General features: G+C 36.0%; 1 pseudogene; it reads right to left on the bottom strand.

Moving 5' to 3' along the window:
* Positions 1-8,693, bottom strand: part of LOC101350658 (40S ribosomal protein S6 pseudogene) — a 21,838-nt pseudogene extending 13,145 nt beyond the window's left edge.
* Between the last annotated feature and the right edge of the window lie 212 nt (positions 8,694-8,905).

Here is an 8,905-nt window from a genome sequence, read left to right as displayed (position 1 = left end):
AAAGTGGTTGTACCATTTTACATTCCCACCAACAGTGTATAAGTGTTCCAGTCTCTCCACAACCTCTCCAGCATTTATTATTTTGTGTTTTTTGGATTAAGGCTAGCCTCGTTGGGGTGAGATGATTGTAGTTTTGATCTGCATTTCTCTGATGGCTAATGATCGTGACCATTTCTTCATGTGTCTGTTAGCCGCCTGAATATCTTCTTTGGTGAAGTGCCTGTTCATATCCTTTGCTCATTTTTTAATTGCATTGTTTCTCTTTTTGTTGTTGAGGTTTTGCAGTATCTTGTAGATTTTAGAGATTGGATTTGTTGTAGCCAAAAATTTTTTCCCAGTCTGTAGGTTGTCTTTGTACCCTTTTGGTGAAGTGTTTTGATGAGCATAATTGTTTGATTTTTAGGAGCTCCCATTTATCTGGTCTCTCTTCTGGTGCTTGTGCATTGTTACTTATGGTTTGTATTGTGTTTATGCCATGTATTATGGCTCCTAGTATTGTCCCTATTTTTTCTTCCATGATCTTTATCGTTTTCAATTTTATATTTAAGTCTTTGATCCATTTTGAGTTAGCTTTTGTGCATGGTGCAAGGTACGGGTCTTGTTTCAGTTTTTTGCCGATGGATCTCCAGTTATGCCAGCACCATTTGTTAAAGAGACTGTCTTTTCCCCAGTTAACGGACTTTGGACCTTTGTCAAATATCAGCTGCTCATAGGTGGATGAATTTATGTCTGGATTCTCAATTCTGTTCCATCGGTCTATGTATCTGTTGTTGTACCAGTACCAGGCTGTTTTGACTACCTTGGCGGTATAATAGATTCTAAAATCAGGTAGTGTGAGGCCTCCCACTTTGTTCGTCTTCTTGAGTAATGCTTTACTTATTTAGGGCCTCTTCCCTTTCCATATGAAGTTGGTGAAGTACCAAGCTGTTTTGATTACAGTGGCTGTACAGTATGTATAGACCAGAAAAAAAGAAAAGACTAAAATGGATGTCAGAAGAGATGCTGAAACTTGCTCTTGAACACAGTGTTGTTGTTGTTGTTAGGTGTCGTTGAGATGTTTCTGACTCATAGCCACCCTGTGTACAGTAGAATGAAACACTGCCCTGTCCTGAACCATTCTCACAATCATTGTTATGCTTGAGTCCATTGTTGCAGCCACTGTGTCAATCCATCTCATTAAGAGACCATAAATAAAAGTTTTGTCAATTTTTTTTTTAGGTAGATCTTCCAGATTTTGTTTTAAGCTTAAATCTGTTATTTTTCTAAATGAGATGCTCCTTTCTATTTCTAAGTGGTTATTACTGATCTATAAAAACCATGTGAAATTATGTGTATATATATATACATATATATAAATTTTTTAATAAGCCTTCCTATTGAATTGTCTCTATCAATAATCCTAAGGGCTTTACAGTCAATTCTTTTAGGTTTTTTAGGTAAACAGCACTGCCGCTTAAAAAAAAATTTATTTTTACTATTTTTACAGTTTATTTTTATTTTATTGTTTTATTGACCAAGGCAAAATGAAACAATAATCTTAATAATGCTTGCTTGTATTATTAATGGGTATATATTTTTCACAGAGGTGTCAACTTTTCACTATTCTCAGCCCAATATGCCCAGGTCATTCGTAAACCTAAAATCTTATAATGGAAATTATTGTCTTCCCCATCTTGCTAGGTGTCCAGTGATCTTAAGATTCACCAGTGTTGCAGGTGTATCACAGAAGCATCTTCCCTGGATAACTGAATTAATTGGAGGATGAGATTTTAAAGCATCAAGATGGCACAAAACTACCTCAAACCATGACTGAATGACTATGAGGTAAGGTCTCAAGGCACAGTCAACATGATCTTAATTATCATAAAGTCTGGCCAGGTGAAGTTTCAAGGCACACACCATGTCTGGCCTTGCCAGGTTAGTCAGAAAGACTCATTTCTTTGGGCTCTCTCACAATAGACCTCATAATAGATATTTTCCTCTAGTCCACTGGCATCAGCATTTCCAAGTCCATGGATTCACTATGGGGCCACTCAGTGTTAGGACTTGGGCATGTGGATCTGTAGATACAAGGCTCCTTCCCCTTAGCTTTGTTCTTCTGGGCTCTCATTCTCCAAAATCTAATATCATACTGTTTTCTGAACCTTCTTGCTGTAATCCTTTCCTCATTAAGTTGCCTTAAACTTCCATACACTCATCATTAAAGATAAAACTACCCTTACCAATCTGAAGATAAAGAAGGGAAATAAACACAAAGTTAATCTATATTGCTACGTTAGTACTATGTGAAGCTTTTTACAAACGATATATGAGATAATCTTCACCATAGCCCTATAGATTATTTTATTTATCTCCATTTTAGAGATGAGGAAATTGAGACTTAAAAATAAAATGTACTCTCAAATATTGCCCCATATTCTTCTAGTTTTTCACGTTTATTTCAAATATTTTCTTCTGGTTTAGAATAGTTTTTATCATGCTAAATATATGCCCTTCTACTCCTACTTTACTACAAGTTTTCTTCATACATTAAAGTTAAATGTTCTCAAACATTTTTTAAGCATCATTTGAGATGATCGAATAATTTTTCTACTTTCTTTGTTCCCTTGATATGATAAATTGTTTTAATAAATTTTCTTTTAAAATTTCTTTGCATGTCTGTGATAAAAGGAACGTGTTCATAGTGTCTTAGTATTTTAATACAATGCTGTATTTGAATTGCTATTATTTATTTAGGGTTTTTTGAATCCTTACTGGGGATTAATCCATCTTTTTCTAAACTTAATAAAATGTTCATAGCATATTATTATTTTAAAATAGTCTGTATTTAAGTTGCTGTTATTTATTTAGGATTTTTGGATCTATAGTCTTAAGTGAACTGGCTATGTTTTGCAATTCATGAAATGAACTGGGGATCAATCCATCTTTTTCTAAGCTCAATAACATTTAAACTAATATAAGAATTGCTTTTTTCTTGAATGGTTGGGGAAAATTACCCTTAAAATATTCTGAGTCTGGTATCCTCTTAAGAGTTAGTTCTTCAACAACTCTCTCAATTTATTCCATGAATATTCAGATTTTCTATTTTCTCCTGGATTATTTTTAGAAATTCATATTTTTCTAGTAAATTGTCCATTATATTATGTTTGCAAAATTAATCAGCTGTAATTAAAAAAGGTGTTCATAATATTCACTTATGATATTTTATGTCTTCCATATCTGATATTGGAACCATTTTCTCAATCAATTTCCCCATTGTTGACCATCTACTCTGTACCTGCCACTGCTTGGGGCATTGAGTAACTAATGATAAATAATGCATATATGATTCCAGGTCCTTTAGGATCTTACAGTCTACTGAGGAAGAACAATGTAAACAAGTAAGCAAACAAGTAATTACAAATTGTGATAAGTGGTATGAAACTAACAAAAACAACAGAGAATAGTTGGGGTGGAACTACAGGGCTGCAGGCAGTTCACAGGTAGATAGAGTTAGATAGAGAGGCCTGGGTGGCACAGTGGTTAAGCATACGACTGCTAATCAAAAGGTCAGCAGTTCGAATCCACCTGCCCACTCCTTGGAAACCCTGTGCGGCAGTTCTACCCTGTCCTATGGGGTTGCTGAGTTTGAATGGACTCAATGGCAACAGGTTTTGTTTTGAGGAGACCTCAACGTGGGGATGATTCAACTCTGTGAATAACAGGAAAAGCTGCCAAATACTCGAAGGCAGGAAAGAGCCTGCTAGATCTGAAATACTGAAAAAAGTATAATGTGGTTGAAACACAGTTAAGTGGTGTGGAGAGCGACTTGAGAAAATTTTGTAGAGCTGAGCGGGTCACAAAGCCTGCAGGTCTTCAACTGCTACCTAGAATTTCAGTAAAGGAGGAGATTAAAACCCATTACTGTGAAGTCGATTTCAACTCATTGTGATCCTCTAGGACAGAGTAGAACTGCCTTATAGGGTTTCCAAAGTGACTGCTAACCAAAAGGTTAGTAGTTCAAACACACCAGCCACTCCAAAGGACAAAGATGTGGCGGTCTGCTTTGGTAAAGATTTACAGCCTTAGAAACCCTATGGGGAAGTTCTACTCTGTCCTATAGGGTCGCTGTGACTTGAAAGCAACGCGACAACCACGGGTTTAGTTTTTTTAATCTTTCCAGAAGCAGCAAAGTGCCACATCTTTCTCCCTCAGAGCAGCTGGAGGGTTCGAACCAAACAACCTTCTGGTTAGCAGCCAAGTGCTTTAACCACTATACCACCAGGGCTCCCTTAAGGAGGAGATTAGTTACTAGCAATCCAGTCAAAAGGGGAAATAGAACTAAGTTTGCAAAGTTCTTTATGTAAAATGAAGAAATGTTCAGTCATCCATATCCAAGAACGTGATGTTTTATAACGAGTGTTTTGTGGATCATGCTAAGAGTTTAGATACTACTTTATATGCACTGGCAATCCATTAAAGAGTTTAGAATATTGTTGTTGCTGTATGAAGAATAGTGTGGAGGTTTCACTAGTGGAAGTGAGAGGCTAGTCAGGAGTCTGTTGGAGTAATCCAGGCAAGGGAGAGTCACAGCTTGGACCTGCGTAGGATCAGAGCAGATGATAGAAGAGAATGCATTGGATTATAGAATGTGGGAGTGAAATCAACAGGACTTGCAGAAAGAGGGAAGCAGGAGGGGAAAATCAATAGGGACTGAGATTTCTGGCCTGTGAAACTAAGAGATAGCATTGCCGTATATTGAGATAGGGAAAACAGCTGAAGAACAAGTATGAAGGAAAAAGGGCAATCAAGAGTTCAAAGTGTTAAAGATGAACTACCTGCCAGATTTCCAAGAAGAAATATAAAATATAGAGATGTATGTACAAATTTCAAGAGACAGACCTCTGATGGAAATATAAAGTTGGAAATCATAGATAATGTGACTGGTACTTAAAGCCGTGGGAAGGAAAGAGGGCTAAGGGCTAAGGATCCACACTGGGGAGCTCCATCTTTGGACATTTCAGAGAGGAAGAGCAGCCTTCAGAGGAAACAAAGGGGTGTCCAGGAAGCTAGAAGGAAATCCATTAGATCAGAACATCATAACAGTCAAACAAAGAATGTTTTGAGGAAGGAAATTTCAGTCATTGGTTGTATCTCATTTCAAATTGTGTCTTTGAGATTTTTTTTCCTCATTTCTATTTATCATGCTAGTTAGAAATTATCAATTTTTTTAAAGAATCAGTTCTTAAATATATTTTCATTTTTTTAATTTTATTGTCATTAATTTATAAATTTATCCTTAATAATGCCTTCCTTCTGCTATTTTGTTTTTATCTATTTCATGCATTGATTTCTTAATGTGTGGCCTTTATTTAATAATTTACACGAATAATTTACTTCTAAATTATAAACCAAAAAACAAAGAAACAAACCCATTGACCCTGAGTCAATTCTGACTCATAGAGACCCTATAGGACAGAGTAGAACTGCCCCATAGGGTTTCCAAGCAGCGGCTGGTGGATTCAAATTGCCAACCATTTGGTTAGCAGCCTGAGCTGTGCCATCAGCGCTCCCCTAGAGTATAATATTTGCTATTTACCAGAAAACATTATATGAGCTGCTCTCATTGTCAGTATTTTCTAATTAGCTTGTGTTATGAATTGAATTGTGTTGCCCAAAAAGATATGTTGAAATTCTAACCCCTGGTACCTGTGAACATAATCTTGTTTGGAAATAGGGTCTTTGAAGATGTTATCGGTTAACATGACGTTATTCTGAAGTAGGGTGGGTTGTAATCCAATCTGAGTGATGTCGTTAAAAAAGAGAAGAGACAGAGAGATAGACAGAAGATGGCTGGGTGAGGAGGCACCTAGAAGCCAAAGGACTGTCAGAAGCTGGCAGAGACAAAGTCCATTCTCTGTTTTAGTTTATATAATTGAGACTTTAGACCTAATTAAGCTTTTCCCATTTTATATCTTCTCTTTCAGTAACTACTTAGGATATTCATATTTGCATTTGTGAATACTTACAAAAAATAATTTGATCTAATGCTAAGCTTACCTGGTTTTAAATTTATTGCCAGTCTTTCTCAAAATGTGACCTCCTCCTATTTGTTTGTTTTTAATTCATCTCTCAGCAGACTGCTGTACGTCATTGGTTAATTTTCTTTCCTAGGAAATTGACATGAATAAACTACTCTTTTAGTCCTTGACCTTCTGATATTTTTTGTTTGTTTTTTCCTCTCATGAGTGGAAATTTAACTGGTGTGGAATCATTGGATTAGAACCTTTCCCCATGAAACTTTTACTGTTTCGTAGTCTTTTATTACTAACACTGTTGTAAAGGAAAAGTCTGAAACACGTTGGCTTGCTTTTTTGTTTGTTTTATTTCTGGTTAGATGCTTGCAGAATCTGTCTTTATACTTAATTTAATCATTTCTTTGTAATATGCTGGTGACTTTTTCTCATCGAATACCTTTCTTTGGTTTATATTGAGTCCTTTTGTTTCAGGTGGAGACTTTCACTGATCAGAACCATTTTTGTCTACTATTGATGTTATATTTTCTGTTACTTTTATTCTGCTCTCCGTATCTATCAGCATCTCTATAGATATTTTTGCCTTTTAAACTTTTTCCTCTGTATTCTAGTTGAGCTTCTTAAGTTTGCTCTTTCCACTGCACATTTTATTTTCTGCATTTATTAATTCTAGTGTTGTACTTTGTATTCTTACTTTTTTTTTATTCTTGTTAATCTTGCTTAGCTCTCTATTTAATTCTCTCTACCTCTCTGTCAATTCTCCATCCCAATCTGTCATTCCTTCTCATCTTTAATTTTTTCTTTCACAATCTATGTCTTCTTAAATTTTATTTAAAGTACAAAGCAAATGTCTATAACTACGCCTGTAGACAATATTTCTTAATAGTGTTATCTTTCTTTGCTTTCAGGATGGTATGTTTTACTCCTCCTAGGCTACAAAATCTATCCATAAACATTTTCCCTAGTTTCCAGATGCAGATTACTTTTCTCTGGTCAATTTAGCAGGTATTTGGGTGACAAAAGGGAGAAAGATGAGAGTAATACCCAAATGAAAATTTTAGAATCATAAAATATACAATAAAAACTGAAAGAATTTTATTCAAAAAGTATAAAACCTAACACGCTATATTTCATTGTGTTTCTATATTTTTAATGGGTTAAGAGGTATTTTCAATGAGAAATTTAGAAAGAATATGTTATGTATTTATATAATCTTTGCTTACTCAAGACTTGGGGATATTGGCACTGTCTAATGTATAAAATCGACACGTTTAAATTCAACAACATCATTAGGACATCAAGAGACAGTTCTAGTCAAACTATGTTACAAGTGGATAAAGTAAGGCTCAGCTGATTAGTTGCTCAAGATGACACCATAAGTCAATAGAGAAGCCAGGTATACAATTGCACAGCCTAACAATGCATGTAGTTAAAAACAAAATCCGTAAAGGAATTTAGTGATTTGAACATTAAAGCACCATGGTGCTATCTTTAAGAGTTGAAAGCAAAGTATTGATTTCAAACTTTTCCTTTTTTTTTTTTTGGTACTCCTGTCGAATAATTAGATTGATATTTTCCCTAGCAACAACACATTCAGAAATGGAAAATGCTATACTGCATTAGGTAAGAAAATCCATTTAAAAGTCACAGGTGAATTTTTCAAATTTGTTCAAAATCATAATGCTTTTGAGTGTCACACATCATGTAAAAATCAGACTGTCTCTAAAGTGTGACATGTGCAAGGAAGTCCCCTCAGAGTTCACTAATGAACCAAACCGAATGTAGTCACAGTGATTCTAGCAATAAATGGAGTAATTAGAATGTGCTTGGTAATAGCTGACACGTAATTATGGCAATCACATCAAAAAGGAACGAAAATAAAGGGAAGGAGAATAGAGGCCTGATCCTCATATTAAAAAAGAAATAAAATAATAAGTTCAATCTCATGCAAGAGGAAACTCTCCTTATTTCAAATGCACACAGGAGCTCAAACCAGCCTAGTCACAGCTGTCTGTGGCTGGTTAACCGTTTGACTGTCCTGGGTATGAAACCTTTTGCTCCCTGCTCTAGGGAGACACAAGTCTTAGGGGACAGGCTAGGCTGGTTGGCTTCCTGTCTATTAATAGAATTTTCTTGGTCTATGGCACATGGTCTGTCCGTGTTAATTTGAGATAAATTACTTCCACAGGTGATCAGCTGTCCCTCCTCTCCTTTGAGACCAGAGAAAGAGAGAAGAGCTGAAATGCCAGCCTCTGCGATCTAAAGGGACTCAGACAAACTCTGACAGAGGTTTGTCTGATCACAGGGATGTGTTGCTAAATTAGAATGTGACACTTGAGAAATATTAATTGAACTGAACTGAACTTCACGAGGTCAGTGCCTGTATATTCAGAAATGATCTTAATACCGTTAGCCAAAGGAAAGCAGTTCTAATAATATGCAGCTGAAAGAAGGTTGGCGTTATACGACTAGTACTATATAAATAATAAGTAATTATGCTGAGAGAGGAAAAAGAGATCCAGAGCTTTAAAGCTTGCAATGGTGAGAAGTGATCCTTGTATTTTAGCATCTTGTTACTCCAAGTGTGGTCTGTGGACCAGCAGCATTGTCATCTCTTAGAAGCTTGTTAGAAATGCAGAATTTCCGCCTCACCACAAACGGTTGAATCAGAATCTCCATTTTAACAAGATCCCTGTCATGGGTTGAATTATTTCCCCCAAAAAATGTGTGTATCATTTGGCTGGGCCATGATTCCCAATATTGTGTGGCTGTCCTCTATTTTGTGATTGTAATTTTATGTTAAAAAGGATTAGGGTGGGATTGTAACACCCTTACTAAGGTGACATCCCTGATCCAATGTAAAGGGAGTTTCCCTGCGGTGTGGCCTGCAC

This window comes from Trichechus manatus, unplaced genomic scaffold (genome assembly GCF_000243295.1).
Source record: "Trichechus manatus latirostris isolate Lorelei unplaced genomic scaffold, TriManLat1.0 scaffold00082, whole genome shotgun sequence".
NCBI classification, from domain to species: Eukaryota; Metazoa; Chordata; class Mammalia; order Sirenia; family Trichechidae; genus Trichechus; species Trichechus manatus.
This window is presented reverse-complemented; position numbering and strand designations above follow the sequence as displayed.